The sequence below is a fragment of the Mustela putorius genome, unplaced genomic scaffold (genome assembly GCF_011764305.1).
Source record: "Mustela putorius furo isolate JIRA1106 unplaced genomic scaffold, ASM1176430v1.1 tig00003913_pilon_pilon_pilon, whole genome shotgun sequence".
Classification (NCBI taxonomy): Eukaryota; Metazoa; Chordata; class Mammalia; order Carnivora; family Mustelidae; genus Mustela; species Mustela putorius.
The window spans coordinates 7,129,294-7,143,961 of record NW_025422060.1 but is presented as its reverse complement, the minus strand read 5'-3'; positions in this window follow the sequence as shown (position 1 = coordinate 7,143,961).

The following is a 14,668-nucleotide window of genomic DNA, read 5'->3' as shown; positions in this document are numbered from 1 at the left end:
AGTGTCTGGGGCCACTGAGTTTTTACTGAGCTTGCGATGACCTAAAAGGGCGGGGCTTATATTGGTTTATAGGATTAATGCCTTTCTTACGTAGTACCCCCAAATTTAGACATTATTTGATGATTAAAATATTCCTCTTCCTTCCGTATAAGCTGGAGGAGGGCAAGATTCCCACACTCCCTGTCTGCCTGACCTTGGACACATCTTCTCCTGCCCTTAGAGCACTTGGGTCTCGGGTCTTGCGACGTGGCTCCACACCTTTGAATGTCACCACTAGCTCTTTGGGTCTTCAGTTTGCCCACTGCAGATGGTGGGACCACTCAGACTCCATAACTGTGTGAGCCAATTCTGCATAATTAATCTCTTTCTAGAGATCTCTGTCACACTGTCCTGTTGGTTCTGGTTCTCAAAGAATCCTAATACAACTGCATATCCCTTTTTTTTTTATTTTTAAAAAAGATTTTATTTATTTATTTGATAGAGATTACAAGTAGTCAGAGAGGCAGGCAGAGAGAGAGGAGGAAGCAGATTCCTTGCTGAGGAGAGAGCCTGATGTGGGGCTCGATCCCAGGACCCTGGGATCATGACCTGAGCTGAAGGCAGAGGCTTTAACCCACTGAGCCACCCAGGCGCCAAATCCCTTTATTTTTTAAAAAAGATTTTATTCATTTGAGAGAGTCAGAGAGTGAGCAAGGGGGCAAGAGCAGACAGAGGGAGAAGCAGACTCCTCACTGAGCAGGGAACCCGACTGGGGACTTGATTCCAGGACCCTGGGATCATGACCTGAGCTGAAGGCAGATGTTTACAACTGGATATCACTTAAAAAAAAAAAAGTTTTAGGGTGCCTGGATGGCTTAGTTGGTTAAGTGACTGCTTTTGGCTCAGGTCATGATTCTGGAGTGCCAGGATCCGGTCCTGCATTGGGCTCTGCTTCTCTCTCTGACCCTCCCCCTTCTCATGCTCTCTCTCTCTCTCTCTTTCATTCTCTCTCTCTCAAATAAATAACATCTTTTTAAAAATTTTTAAAAGAACTTTTTATTTTGAAATAACTCTAGATTTACTGATGAATTTCAAGGATAATGCAGAACTCCTGTAATTTCTTCCAGCATCTAATGTTACCATCTTAGAGCACCGTGTTCACAACTGGGAAATCAATAGTGGTATATGCCGTGACTATAACTCACTGTTACCCTTGCTTACAGTTCTTCATAAGGCTTTTTTTCAGGTGCCTGGGTAGCTCAGTTGGTTAAGCATCCGCTTTTGGCTCAGGTCATGATCCCAGGGTCCTGGAATCGAGCCCCACATCAGGCTCTCTGCTTCTCGGGGAGCCTGCTTCTCCCTCTTCCTCTGCTTCCCCACCCTTTCTCCCTACTCATGCTCTTTCTCTTTCTCTCAAATAAATAAATAAAAGAAATAAAGCTTCTTGTCAATTTATGATTCTTTCCCGAGGGTAAAGGGTATAGGGTATGGCCATTTTTTAAGGATGTCGACTAATTTGACTAACTTTCTCTTACCTTTACACTGCTCTTTGGTCAACAGCGATGACCTAAACAGGTTCATGCTGTTCCAACTCCCTCTTTCTGGCCTCTCAGGACAGCTTTCCACATGTGGGTCATGTCTAAAGTCAGACATAAGACTTTCAGTGGATCTCGTGGACACATCCTTCCGGAAGCTTCTAGTCTCCTTCTTTTGGGGCTGTTTCCTCTCCAGGCCTCCTGCCTGGACATCATGTTGGGACTTCCCTTTGCTGTCATTCTTAGAACTCCCTTTGCCCCTCTCCTGGGTTGATGTCTTAGCCTGGATTTCCTGGAGAAAGCAGAATCCAAGCCCCAAGTTGACAAACAGGTGGTTTACTTTGGAAGGTGATCTTAGGGAGCAGGAGCAGGGGACTGAAACAGAGGAGGGAAGGTATATGATAAGTTTTGCTAACAGATCATAGAAAACATATGTGTTATTCTCTGCCCTGGTTCTTGGCACAGAGCTCCTGAGACCCTTGTGATTTCCTGACAAGAGCACTAGGAGCATCTTTTGTTCTAATATTTGGTCTTTGACCTTGGTTCCTGACACTGAGCTCCTAAATGGCCTAGAATTTCCTAGGTGATAGCAGCGTCTTTTGTTCTACTGAGCCAGCTCTGCGGTTCCTTTCAAAATAGTCTGGGGACGGGAGGATGAGAGAAGATTGGCAATGACAATTAGTGTGTTATCCATCGATAATTGTTATAAAGCTGAGTATTAGCTGTTAAAGCGGAGTACACGTTTGGGGTGTCTGGGTGGCTCAGTCAGTTAAGCACCTTAAGTTCAGGTTGTGATCCTGGGGTCCTGGGATCAAGCCCAACATCTGTCCAGAGCCCAACATCTGTCCATCAGGCTCCTTGCTCAGCGGGGAGCCTGCCTCTTCCTCTCCCTCTGCCCTTCCACCTCGCTTGTGCTCTCTCTCAAAATAAATAAAAATCTTAAAAAAAGAGAAAATCTGAGTACATGGTAGTGTATTACACTTTCTCTCAACTTTCCCATGTGTTTGAAATTGTTCATAATTAAAAGCCTTTTTTAAAAAAGGTGCTCTTCCGGGTTAGACTTGCACATCTGGGGGGCAGGGAAGATGGAGCGGGCAGGTGGAGGTTGACATGGTTGCTGACAAGCGATGAGAAGGGGAGATGCCTCCATGTGCTTTCCTGTACCATCGTGTCTCGTTAAGACTGTGTATTTGAGGGGTGAAATAAACTGTCCGTGAAGGAAATGGAATGCCTTCTTTCAATGCCTGCAAGTTCCAGACTTTGCTAAGGCAGACTTGTGATTTGTGGTGAGAATTTGTCACCTCTCAGAAGTAAGTCTTAGCAATTATTTCACCAATAAGTTCTCCATAATTTATTTTATTTTTATTTATTTTTAAAGATTTTATTTATTTATTGGACAGAGACACTGTGAGAGAAGCAACACAAACAGGAGGAGCGGGAGAGGGAAATCAGCCTTCCTGCTGAGCAGGGAGCCCAATGCAGAGATGGATTCCAGGACCCTGGGATCATGACCTAAACTGAAGGCAGATTCTTAATGACTGAGCCACCCAGAAGCCCCATAATTTATTTTATTTTTTATTTTATTTATTTATTTTTAAAGATTTTATTTATTTATTTGACAGATGGAGATCACAGAGAAGCAGGCAGAGAGAGAGGAGGAAGCAGGCTCTCTGCTGAGCAGAGAGCCTGATGCAGGTCTTGATCCCAGGACTCTGGGATCATGACCTGAGCCAAAGGCAGAGGCTTTAACCCACTGAGCCAACCAGGTGCCCCCCCCAATAATTTATTTCAAAAAGAAACAGAATCAAACCTAAAATATGCCCTTAAAGGAATGAAGAGGCATGGTACCAGGGAAGGGGCCGTTCATTAAAGACTGGCCATTTGTCCCAATTCTCTGTATGCCCGCTAGGTGACTGTTAGCATAGGGGAGTGTCCGTGTGATCTGCCCAGTTCCCCCAACCTACCCCAGCTCTCAGCTGCTACAAAGACTGAAGCGAAATGGAAACTCTTCTCCTCCCAGTGACCAGGCATGATGCTGAGTAAAATAATGGTCAGAAAGAACATTGCCAGGCCCCTAATGAGAACCTGTTGACAGAAAAATTGCTGTCACATTCATCAAAAAGCCTAATAAATGTGAAGGATGGGACTGGAGATGCAGTAGCCCATAAATTCTCTCTCCAGGGGCCTCTGGAGGGGAGTTTGGGGACCACACACTGGCTCTGCCTTTTTCCTAGATGTTGCTAAATCAACTCCCAGAAAGCTTACAACGTTTTTGGAGGCTCACCCTGATAGCTTTGAGGGCATGTCCGCAGGGCAGCCACTTTGTCATCTGGCCAGACGATCCTGTCTTGGGTATGAGCAACTGGCTAGGTCTGTACCTTTCCAGCCCTTTAGACCTTGTTGTGTGATGTTCCAGTTTGTGGTAACTGAGAGGTGAGATTCAATTGGGTAGAAATCTCAGGAGAACAGCCCAAGTTTCCAGGAGATTTGAACTGAGATCTCTCCAGATTTGGAAAAAGTTCACACAGTATATGAATTCTCAGGAGATTTCCAGATTTGGGTAGAAATCTCGTGAGAATTGCCCGAGTTCCCAGGAGTGTTAGACTGAGATCTCTCGAGATTTAGAATAAGTTCTCGTGAGATTTACACCAAGATCTCTTGAGAGCTGGACTGAGATCTCATGGGATTTGACTGAACTCTCATGAGATTTGGACCGAGATCTCATGAGATTTGGAACAATTTCTCACAAGATTTGGACTAAGCTCTCTGGAGATTTGGACAGAGGTGTCACGAGATTTGGACTGAGATCTCACAAGATATGGATTGAGATCTTATGAGGTTTGGAATAAGCTCTCTCGAGATTTGAAGACAAATGCCGTGAGAAGTGCCCGAGTTCTCATAAGACTTAGACTGAGTTCTCTGGCAATTTTGCATTAGATGTCTCGAGATTTGGAATAAGTTCTCATCTCATGGTATGTGCAATGAGTTCTGACGATATTTGGGTAAAAATCTCATGAGAACTACCTGCGTTCTCATGAGATTTGGACTGAGATCTCATACCTCCAGTGTCGGGAACCAACACTGCCACTCCTTCGAGCATTTTGCACTGAAGCTCTGCACTGCATCCAGTGGCATGAACGTGCATTGCAGTTTCTTCCAGCACCTCGCACTGGAGCTTACCACTGTCTCCAGTGGCTGTAAGCTGCGCTGGCATGTTTCCCAGCAGCACTCACAGTGCAGCTCAACACTGCCTCCAGTGACAGAATTCTGCACTGCCATGCCATCAAGCAGCTCTCATAATTTAGCATTCCAACACTGGAGGCAATGCTGAACTCAAATGCAACAGATGCTGAAAGATGGGGCAGTTCAGTTTGCCGCCAAGGGAGGCAGTGCTGAGCTGCAGTGGGCGAGACGCTGGAAGATGACACTGGCACTTCCTGACAATGGGTTCAGTGGGCAGATACAGTGCAAGGCATGGAAAGGAGAGGCAGTGCGGATTTCCACCACTGGAGGCAGTGTTGAGTTGCAGTCTGGGTGTTGGTGGAAGATGTCCCAGTGGGGCTTGAGACCGCTGGAGACAGCTGTGAGCTGCATTGCGAGACAGTGGAAGGCCCAGCAATGCAGGTTCACACCACTGCAGGCAGTGGCGAGCTACAGTGCAAAAGACGCTAGAGGATGCGTCAGTGCAGCCTGTCGGCACTGAGGCCAGTGGTGAGGTGCTGGGTGAGAGACCCTGAGAGGAGTCACACTGCAGCTTGTTTGTCCAGGAGGCAGTGGTGAGCTGTATAGTCTCTGGTTCCCCAGGCTCAAGAGTGGTGGTAACAACCCCAAGAGCTGTCTACCAACTCAACATTGAGCCCCATGTCCCTGGGGCTGGTGGTAATAGGCTGTCAGGATTCTGGAGTGGGCCTCCTGGTGGGGGTGTGGAGCCTGGAGGAAACCAGACCTGACTCATGTCGCATTTGGAAAAGATGAATTGAGCGTTTTTTTGGAAGAGCAATTTCGCTTTTCCAGAAAGGAAAATAGCATTGGTCAACTTTAGAATGAAGCTAATTACTACTTAAGAAACAAGCACGTGTCTCCCCTCCTTGCAGGAACTGGAGCAGGTGTTTGGTCAGAGGTGCCTTCTTATCTCCACCTGACAGCACTTCCCCACTCTCGCTCCACCAGACCCGAAGTTTTGAAGTCAGCGTCTGAGTCAGTCTTGCGGTTTGTCACCGGATGTCAGCGATCAGAGAAAGCAGCAGGTACATTGGGTGCAATGTCACATCCATGTCAGGACGGGAGGTAAAACTTTTTTTAACCCCAAACCTCCTGGGCTTTCCCCTTCTCTAATGGAGCCACAAAGTCAAACTAAGGAGCTGTCAACAATCTAGAGCGGGTGCCAGAGTTCCTGAGTTTCTCTGCAGGGAGAACGGGGCAGGGGGTCCCATTTTCTCTGTTCATTTCTGGCTTACAAAGGTATTTGGAACATCTCTTTCCTAGGCAATCGCTTTGATTAGAAAGGGAAGATGAGATTTCCTGTTCGTGTTTTTAACATGTAATGTGTTCCTTCATCTAATGGTGTTTATTTCATTGGGCCGAGGTTGTAGAGGAGTGGCCGGCATCTAAAGTTAGGTGGCTGTCTGCAGTCAGATAGAGACTTGGATGATGTCATTTGTCAAAGGTGATTTTTCCTTATTGATTAGTCTTTTCATCTAAAGAGTTACAGTGAGGGCAGAGGGAAAATTCTGAATGATTCCAAGGAGCCTTTTACAATTTAAAAGTTAAAGTTGACTTTCTAGTTTCACTAATGGATCATCTAGATATTTGGACATGCCGTATTTTCTCTGACTTCTGGAGAAGTCAGAAGGAGAAACTTTGGGAATTCTCCTGGATAGAGGCATGCTGGTGGCTTCAAGGGATCAGGAACCCTGGGGTGAATTTTGGGAACTGCTTCCCTGACACTGCGTGAGTCAGGCTACTCTACGGGTTTTCCGTTTCCTCCTTAGGAAATTGCTGGCAGGTAATGTGCTTAAAGCGGAACCTCCTGCACTGTTGGGGACATGTGGGCTGAGGCAGCCACTCTGGAACACAGTGTGGTAGTTCCTCCAAAAGCTCAGAATCGAACAACCCTAGGATGCAGCAATCGCACTCCTAGGTATTTACCCATAGGACACGAGAATGCACATTCAGTGGGGTACGAGCACCGGGATGTTTATCGCAGCATTATCAGCAATAGCGAAACTGTGGAGGGAGTCCCAGTGACCATTCACTGATGAATGGGCAGAGAAGACATGGGAGATGATATGCAATGGAACAGGACCCAGCTTCCCAAAGAATGAAATCTTAGCATCTGCAAGGATGCGGTTGGACCCGGAGTGGACTAAGCTAAGCAAACTCTGTAAGGAAGACAAATCCCCACTGACTTCAGTCCTGTGGAATTTCAGAAAGAGCACAGATGCACACCTTGAGGGCAGGAAGATAGGCAAATGAGGAAACACACTCATCTTAGAGCACAAACTGAGGGTCGCTAGAGGGCAGGTGTGTGTGGGGAAGGGTCAAAGGGGCGATGCTATGAGGGAGGGCACTTGTGACGGCACCGGCTGTTGTCTGCAGGTGAGGAATCACTAAACCCGAGCCCCGAAGCAAAGGAATGACCGCTGCATGGAAACTACCTGGAATTGAAGTCAGTGAAGAAAAGAAAAGACCGTGTTCTGCTTCATGAAGAGTGAGGTAAAAATGGAGTGATTTTCACTCTCCTATTCTGTAGACGATAGTTTTCAAACCCACTGTGGTGGGACACGCTAGTTTCTTATTGCACAAGGAGCCCTCAGACAGCTGCAGGGAAAGACTCAGATCTCAGAGCACGTTCATGTTCCATCGAAACGTGACTTACAGTTTGCCCAGGGAGGAAGGTAAGTGCAGAGAACCACGACAGAAGGGGAAAGGAGGTGTTAACCGTTCAGGAAGGAGCCTCCTGTCTTTCTCCTGAAAGCCTTGGGCCAGTGTAATTTTGGAAGGGGGGGATCCTGGAGCCCTGCGGCAGACAGGGGAGCTCCAGGGCTGGGTAGAGCTGACAGGGGTCCCGGAGGAGAGCGGAGTGCATTCTGCAGGAGGCTATGGGCAGGACTGGCTGTGTGTCCCCTGACAGGTCAGGGCGGGGAGCAGGTTCCTGGCTGAGGACAGGTGAGGCACAGGCGGAGAGCTGGCAGAACACCTGCTTCTGTGCCTCCAGCCTCCCCCAACGTGCACAACCTCGTCTGTCCCTGTCACTTCAGTTCAGACCTCTCTGCATTGCCAGGCCGAGACGCTGGTTTGGGCTTTGTTCTTTGCATGTGGGTGACATTTCAAAAGTCGGATGGTAGAAATGATGGGTCATCAGAACATCTGTTTCTCTATTATTTCCTGCTCTTCTTTCAATCACTGTGTGAATCAGACCTACCAGTGGAAGGAGCAATCTTTATGTTTTCGTTCCCTTTTTTTTTTTTTTTTTTAAAGATTTTTTATTTATTTATTTGACAGAGAGAAACCACAAGTAGTCGGAGAGGCAGGCAGAGAGAGAGGGGGAAGCAGGCTCCCTGCTGAGCAGAGAGCCCGATGCTGGACTCGATCCCAGGACCCTGAGATCATGACCTGAGCCGAAGGCAGCGGCTTAACCCACTGAGCCACCCAGGCGCCCATTCGTTCCCGTTTTAATTAAACAATGGGAAAGCAGTCTTCTGAAATAGTCCAAGAATCCTTTGTGGGGGTCCATGTTTTTCCTCTTCCGTGAAACACGTCTGATATTGGAAATTATTTTTCAGGGGCGTCTGGGTGGCTCAGTCATTCAGCATCTGCCTTTGGCTCAGGTGATGATTCCAGGGTCCTGGGTTTGAGCCAGGCAGGGGGCTCCTGCTCGGCAGGAAGCCTGCTTCTTCCTCTGTCACTCCCCCTGCTTCATTCCCTCTCTTTCTGTATCTTTGTCTGTCAAATAAATTTTAAAAATCTTAAAAAAAAAATAGGAAATTATTTTTTAAAGTGAAGCACAGCCTCAGGGGTGTAGCCAGGTTCAGTGCCTTTTGTGACAGGGAGAAATGGAGGAGCAGTGTAGGTTGTTTAGGAGCCTCGGGAGTGGCTAATTGTGCTCCCAATGGAACACAGGCCCCTGTTAGCCTTCTCTGGTGGCAGGGCCATGGCGGGGAGGGGGCGGTTGCTGCTCACCTGGTGGCCCATCCCGGGCTCTGAAACCTGATTGAATCACTTTTGACTTGAACTGTGAATTTATGAAGAAAACAGAATGAACCCAGAGGCAGAATGAACCCAGAGGATGCCTGTATCTCTGCACTTGGACAAGTCCATGGAGCAAAGGAACGTATCCCCCATGAGGCATGTCAGGATCTGGCATGTCATGATCTGCTCTCCTCTGGGCTTTGCTTCATGGGAAGAGTTTCTGTCTTCATCCTGATCTGAACCGGAGCCATGTTGTCTGGTTATAGAGACCCAGACCTTTACGTGACCATGTCATTATTATTCTTGTGATGTTAAGAAAGCAATCCAGACAATGACTTTGAGATACAAATATCAAAAGGAAAAATATTAGGTCAAATATGTATATATGAGGGCTGAATTTGTGGTATCTCTCATTAGTACGGGCAATGCAGGGCTGCCCGTGTGAGAATGAACGAGGCATTCTATTTGGATAGAAGTGTGCTGTGCCCACTTTTCCTTACTTCTCTGAAGGGAAAATAGAGTGGTGATTGGAGCTTGGTTTCTGACTTGAAGAAATGGGAGACAAGAGATTTGAAAGAGCAGGGTTCATGCTGACTTGGTGCTCCATGCCCAGTGAGTGAGGGTTTGAAGCTTGGACTGGGGAGCATTGGTGTTCAGGGGTATATTGTCTGAATTTCCCATACCCAGAGTCACTCAGCTGCTCTGCCTCATCGGACCCGTTCCTGCCTTTTGAAGTATCTGAGGAGTGATCTGGAAGGCACACCTGGGCGGGCCTGTGTAGACAATCCCAGGGAATTCTGTAGCTGATGATGAACACGTTTCTGAGACTGGAGTTTCTCTGTGCTTCTCTGTAAGCAGCACTGAGCTGGGGAGGAAAGCAGTCTCTGGGTCATAGGAGTCACTAGGTCAGCAGGTGTGAGCCCGGCAGGGTGGTCAGACTGGATAGATGGGAGGTTGTGAGGCCTGGCGGTGGACCTTTGCTTGTGGTGGGCGGACCAGCCTGCTCCAAGAACAGGACTCTGCTCCCTGACCATCCCTCCTGCTGCAGATGTGATACAGAAATTGCTTCCTGTTGGCTTTTCAGGCCTTCATCTCAGCAGAGGCAGCATTATGGACTCTTGCTCAGTGTGCCCCTTGCTTCCTTAGCTGAGGCACTGCAGGTCCTCTGCCTGGCATCTGTGAATTCAGCCAGCAGCGGCACTTCTTCCAGAGCCACAGCCCTGAGAAATGCTCCCCTTTCCTGTGCTGTGTGCAAGAGGCCAGTTTTCATTTGGAACTGAAAGCTCAGCTCCTGCCATTAGGTTCCAAGCCACGCAGCACACCAGTGTCCTTGATGCTCTACTTCCACATGGGCCTGACGTGCAGGGCTGAGACTGAACATAGGGCGCCTGCTGCTGGTTCCTTCATGAAAACTGCAGCAAAACCTGGTTTGTGATGACGTCCGAGGAAAGAGGGACAGGTGCACCCTTCTGCCCCAGCACAGGATGATGCCAGACGTCAATCACAGGTGGCTGGTGCAGGGAGGAGAGATGTCTGTTTCCAGGACCTCTGCCAGAGGGAGATTTGGACCCTGGGATGCTTCTCTGCTCAGCTTTCTCAGCTGAGCACATCAGGCAAGGGGAGGAAGTGTGTAGTCACCTGGGATCGAGGAAGGTATCTGCCTTCAGGTTTCATGCGCAAGTGGATCCTCTTATGGCTCATTTTCCTGATGGTCTTCAGGGCGCAGTAGGGGGACCCATTGTCCCGGGCATCTTGGCTGTGCAAGAGCTCTGGTCACCTTTTCTCCCAGGGTTCTGGACTAGGAAACCATCCGAGTAGGCCTTTGTTTCTCCCTTGCCAAGATGGCCTGGTGACTGTGATAACTGTTCTGGAGATAGAAAGCAGGAGACAGGGCTGGAGGAAAATGTTGCTTGCTATTCCTTAGGGGTCGGGCAGACATCACTACGAAGGTGATGCTTGAGTCAAGTTCTAAAGAAGGTGAGTGACATCTCATCAGGAGCCTTCTAAATGGAAAGGAAAGCATATTCAAAGGCCCTGGGGCAGGAGTATGCCTGGTATGTCCAGGACCAGCAAGAAGGCTCTGTGGCCACAGGAGACAGCTTAGGACATGACCAAATGGAGGTGACAGTAGGATGACAAAAATCCATTACAGGACCATGACCCCATGGGACTCTGTTTCACTGGGCCATCCTGGCTACAGTATTGAGAACAGATGACATAGGGTTGAGGATGGGCAAGTGAGATCAGTGATGGTTTTCTAGGAACTTAGGCAAGAGATGGGCTTTGGTGTGGACCAGACAGGTGGCCTTGGAAGGAATGGTTAGTCCTTCATGGTACCTATTGAAGATGGAGCTCACAGGATTTGCCAATGGGTACGATATTGGGAACAGGAGAAAGGAGGAATTGGGGTAACTCCCAGCTCTTGTTGGTTGTCCTGAGCAAGGTGAAGGAGATTTCTGGGGGAAGGAGGTAGTCCATGTTCCACCTGCTGAGGAAAGTGCCTTTCACAGTGGTTCTGCTGATGTTTGTGTCTGGGAGAACTTTGAACCTCTACCCTCTCAACAACATTCAAGCAAGTCTCTCCCACTTTTCTCAAAGTTCATGGTAAGATACTTGGCTTACTGAAAAGATCTACATTATTCCCCAGCTCCAGTAGCAGGAAAAAACCTAAAGAGGATTTCCCTTTTATGAAAAAGTCAAAAAGTGGGCATTGCATTCAGCATCTGTTTTGTGGGGAGCCACTACAGAGGCGGCCTGTACCCCAATCAGCTCCTTCCTGGGCACTGCTCTCCGCATCCAGCCACCAGCACTTTGAATTGGGTCTGTGAGCATCTGCTGGGCTTTATCTCCATTTATTTCAGGTTAGGATGTTGTGTGCTGAGGCCTAAGAGTCAAAGAGAAGGAATTTTTGGAGTCTGAGCATGCTCACTCATTTTTCTATAGAAATGAATGGTAATTCCCTTTTCAGTTTACACCATTTCTGCTGTGAAGGGCTTACTAGGAACCTTGTACTTTCAAATAGCCTGGGAGTCTGTACGCCATCCTGCGGGGGTAGCTTTAGTCTCCATGCTGCACAGAACATTCCATGACTTGCGGATTTTATCACTCAAACATGGCACCTTTGACCACCTTCACCCCTTTCCCCGCTTCCCTGAATCTGGTGACCACCAGTCTGTTGTCAGTATGTATGCGTTCAGTACTTCTTTGATTCCATGTGGAAAGTCCATGAAGGGCCTCTGGTGTTGGTCTTTCTCTATCTGAGTTACTTAGCATAATGCTCCCAAGGTCAATGTTTCCATGTCTGGTTATTGTGAATAATGCTGCAGTGATTATGGGCAGAATCTCTCTTTTTGAGTGAGTGTTTTTGTGTTCTCCAGAGAAATACTCAGTAGAGCAATTACCAGGTCATGCGGTAGTTGTATTAATTTGAATTAATTAATGGATACTGCACCTGTATCCATTCCCACCAACAGTGCATAGGGTCCCCTTGTCTACACCCTCTTGACCACACCTGGTGTCTGTCTCTGGGATGATTGTTGTTCTAACAGTTGTGAGGTGACAGCTGATTGCGGTTTTGACTCATGTTTCCCTGACGACAATTAGCAATGTTGAACAACTTTTCCCGTGTCTGTTGGCCACCTGTGTGCCGTTTTTGGAAAGTATTATTCACATTTCTCCCCAGTTTTTATTCAGTTTTTGTTTAGATTTGAAGGAGTGTTTTGTGTATTTTGGATATTAGCCTCTTCTCACACGTAGGATTTGCAGATACTTTTTCTCAGTGGGTAGGTTGCCTTTTAAGGGTTTGATAGTTTCTTTTGCCATGCAGAAATTTCAGTTTTATGTCCTTACACTTGTTTATTTTTACTTTTGGCTTTTGGTGTCTGATGTAAAAGACTCTTCACTAAAACCAATATGGAGAAACTTACTACTTGTGTTTTCTTCTTGGAGGTTTATGGATTCAGCTCTTATGTTCAGGTCATTCATCCATTCATAATTTTTGTGTGTGGTTTAAGACAGTGATCCAGTCACATTCTTCTGCATTTAGTGTCCACTTTTCCCTGTACCGTTTACTGAAGACACACTCCTTTCCCCACTGTATATTTTCTGCTGCTATGTCATAAGTAAAGACCATACATGTGTGGATTAGTTTCTGAGATTTCTTTCCTGGTCTGTCTTTCTTTTCTTTTCTTTCTTTCTCTCTCTCTCTCTCCCTTTCCTGGTTTCTTTCTTCCTTTGTATCATTCTTTACCTTTCTTTTCTTCTTTCATTTTACAGTTTATTTGTTGGGAAATTATTTTTCCTGTCAGAATATATGCAGTGTGGACTTCATTGGTGACATCTTCACACTCTTTCTTAGGACTTTTCTCTGATGTCTGTGTTTTTGTAACTGACTAGCTGGCTCGATAGCTTTCAACAGGTTGAACATTGGAGCAGAACTACTTAAGTAGTATTCTATTCTTCCATCAGACACCAGATTGTGTCTGGTTGTCTCCTTTTGTGATGTTCTCAGTTGTGATGATGGATATCTATATTTCCTTTTCTGTGGTAGGTTTAGTAAAGTGAATTTAATGTCTCTTAAAAATGTGATTCTAAATCATCCTTATTCTATAATATATTTATAGAAAACAGTGTGTTTAAGGAAATGCATTTATTGGAAGCAACGGTTGGCACAGGACACAAATGTTACTAATTCCCATTCAGAGTTAATAATTCTATCACAGTTAAAATTAATTATTTTTATTAAAATATAATGTATTATTTGTCCCTGGGGTACAGGTCTGTGAATCGTCAGGCTTACACAGTTCACAGCACTCACCATAGCACATGCCCTCCCCAACCACCCTCTCCATATAAATATACTTTTAATATACTAATGAATAAACTTTGCCAAAAGTACTATGATTATCAGCTTCTGAGCTTTCTGTTGTGTTCCATTGACCTGTGTGTCTGTTTTTATGCCAATCCCATACTGTTTTGATGACAACAGCTTTGTAATGTAGCTTGAAATTGGAGTGTGGTGACTCTAGGTCGCTCAATCGCTTGTTTGTCTTCTTTCTTTCTTCCTTTCTTTCTTCAGTAAGATTATTTATTTATTTGTTTTTACTTAGTTTACTTATTCATTATTAATATTTTTATTTCATTTCTTTTTTATTATGATCATATAATGTGACATTTGTTTCAGGGGTACAGGTTTGAAGTCCTTCAGTTTTACACAACACACAGTGTTCACCACAGCACATACCTTCCCCAGTGCCCATCCCCCAGCCACCCCATTCCCCCAACCCACCTCCCCTTCAGAAACCCTCAGTTTGTTTCCTGAGATTAAGTGTCTCTTATGCTTTGCCTCCCTCTCTGGTTTCATCTTGTGTCCTTTTCTCCTCTGTTCCCCCTATGATCCTCTGCCTTGTTTCCTAAATTCCACATATCAGAGGGATCATATGATAATTGTCCTCCTATGATTGACTTATTTTGCTTAGCATAATTACCCTCTACTTTCATCAATGTCATTGCAAATGGCAAGATTTCGTGTTTTTTTTTTTTTAAGATTTTATTTATTTATTTGACAGAAAGAGTGATCACAAGCAGGCAGAGAGGCAGGCAGAGGGAGAGGGGGACGAGCAGAGAGCCCGATGTGGGGCTCAATCCCAGGATCATGAGATCATGACCTGAGCCAAAGGCAGAGGCTTAACCCACTGAGCCACCCAGGTGCTCCAAGATTTCTTTTTTTGATGGTCGCATATCATTCAGTGCTATACCATCCATCTGTCGATGGATGTCTGGGTTCTTTGCATACTTTGGCTTTTGTGGCATTGCTCTATAGATACTGGGGTGCAGGTGCCCCTTCAGAGCACTACATTTGTATCTTTGGGGTAAATACCCAGGAGTGCATTTGAAGGGTTGTAAGGTTGCTCTATTTTCAACTTCTTGAGGAACCTCCACACTATCTTCCAGGGTGGCTTCAC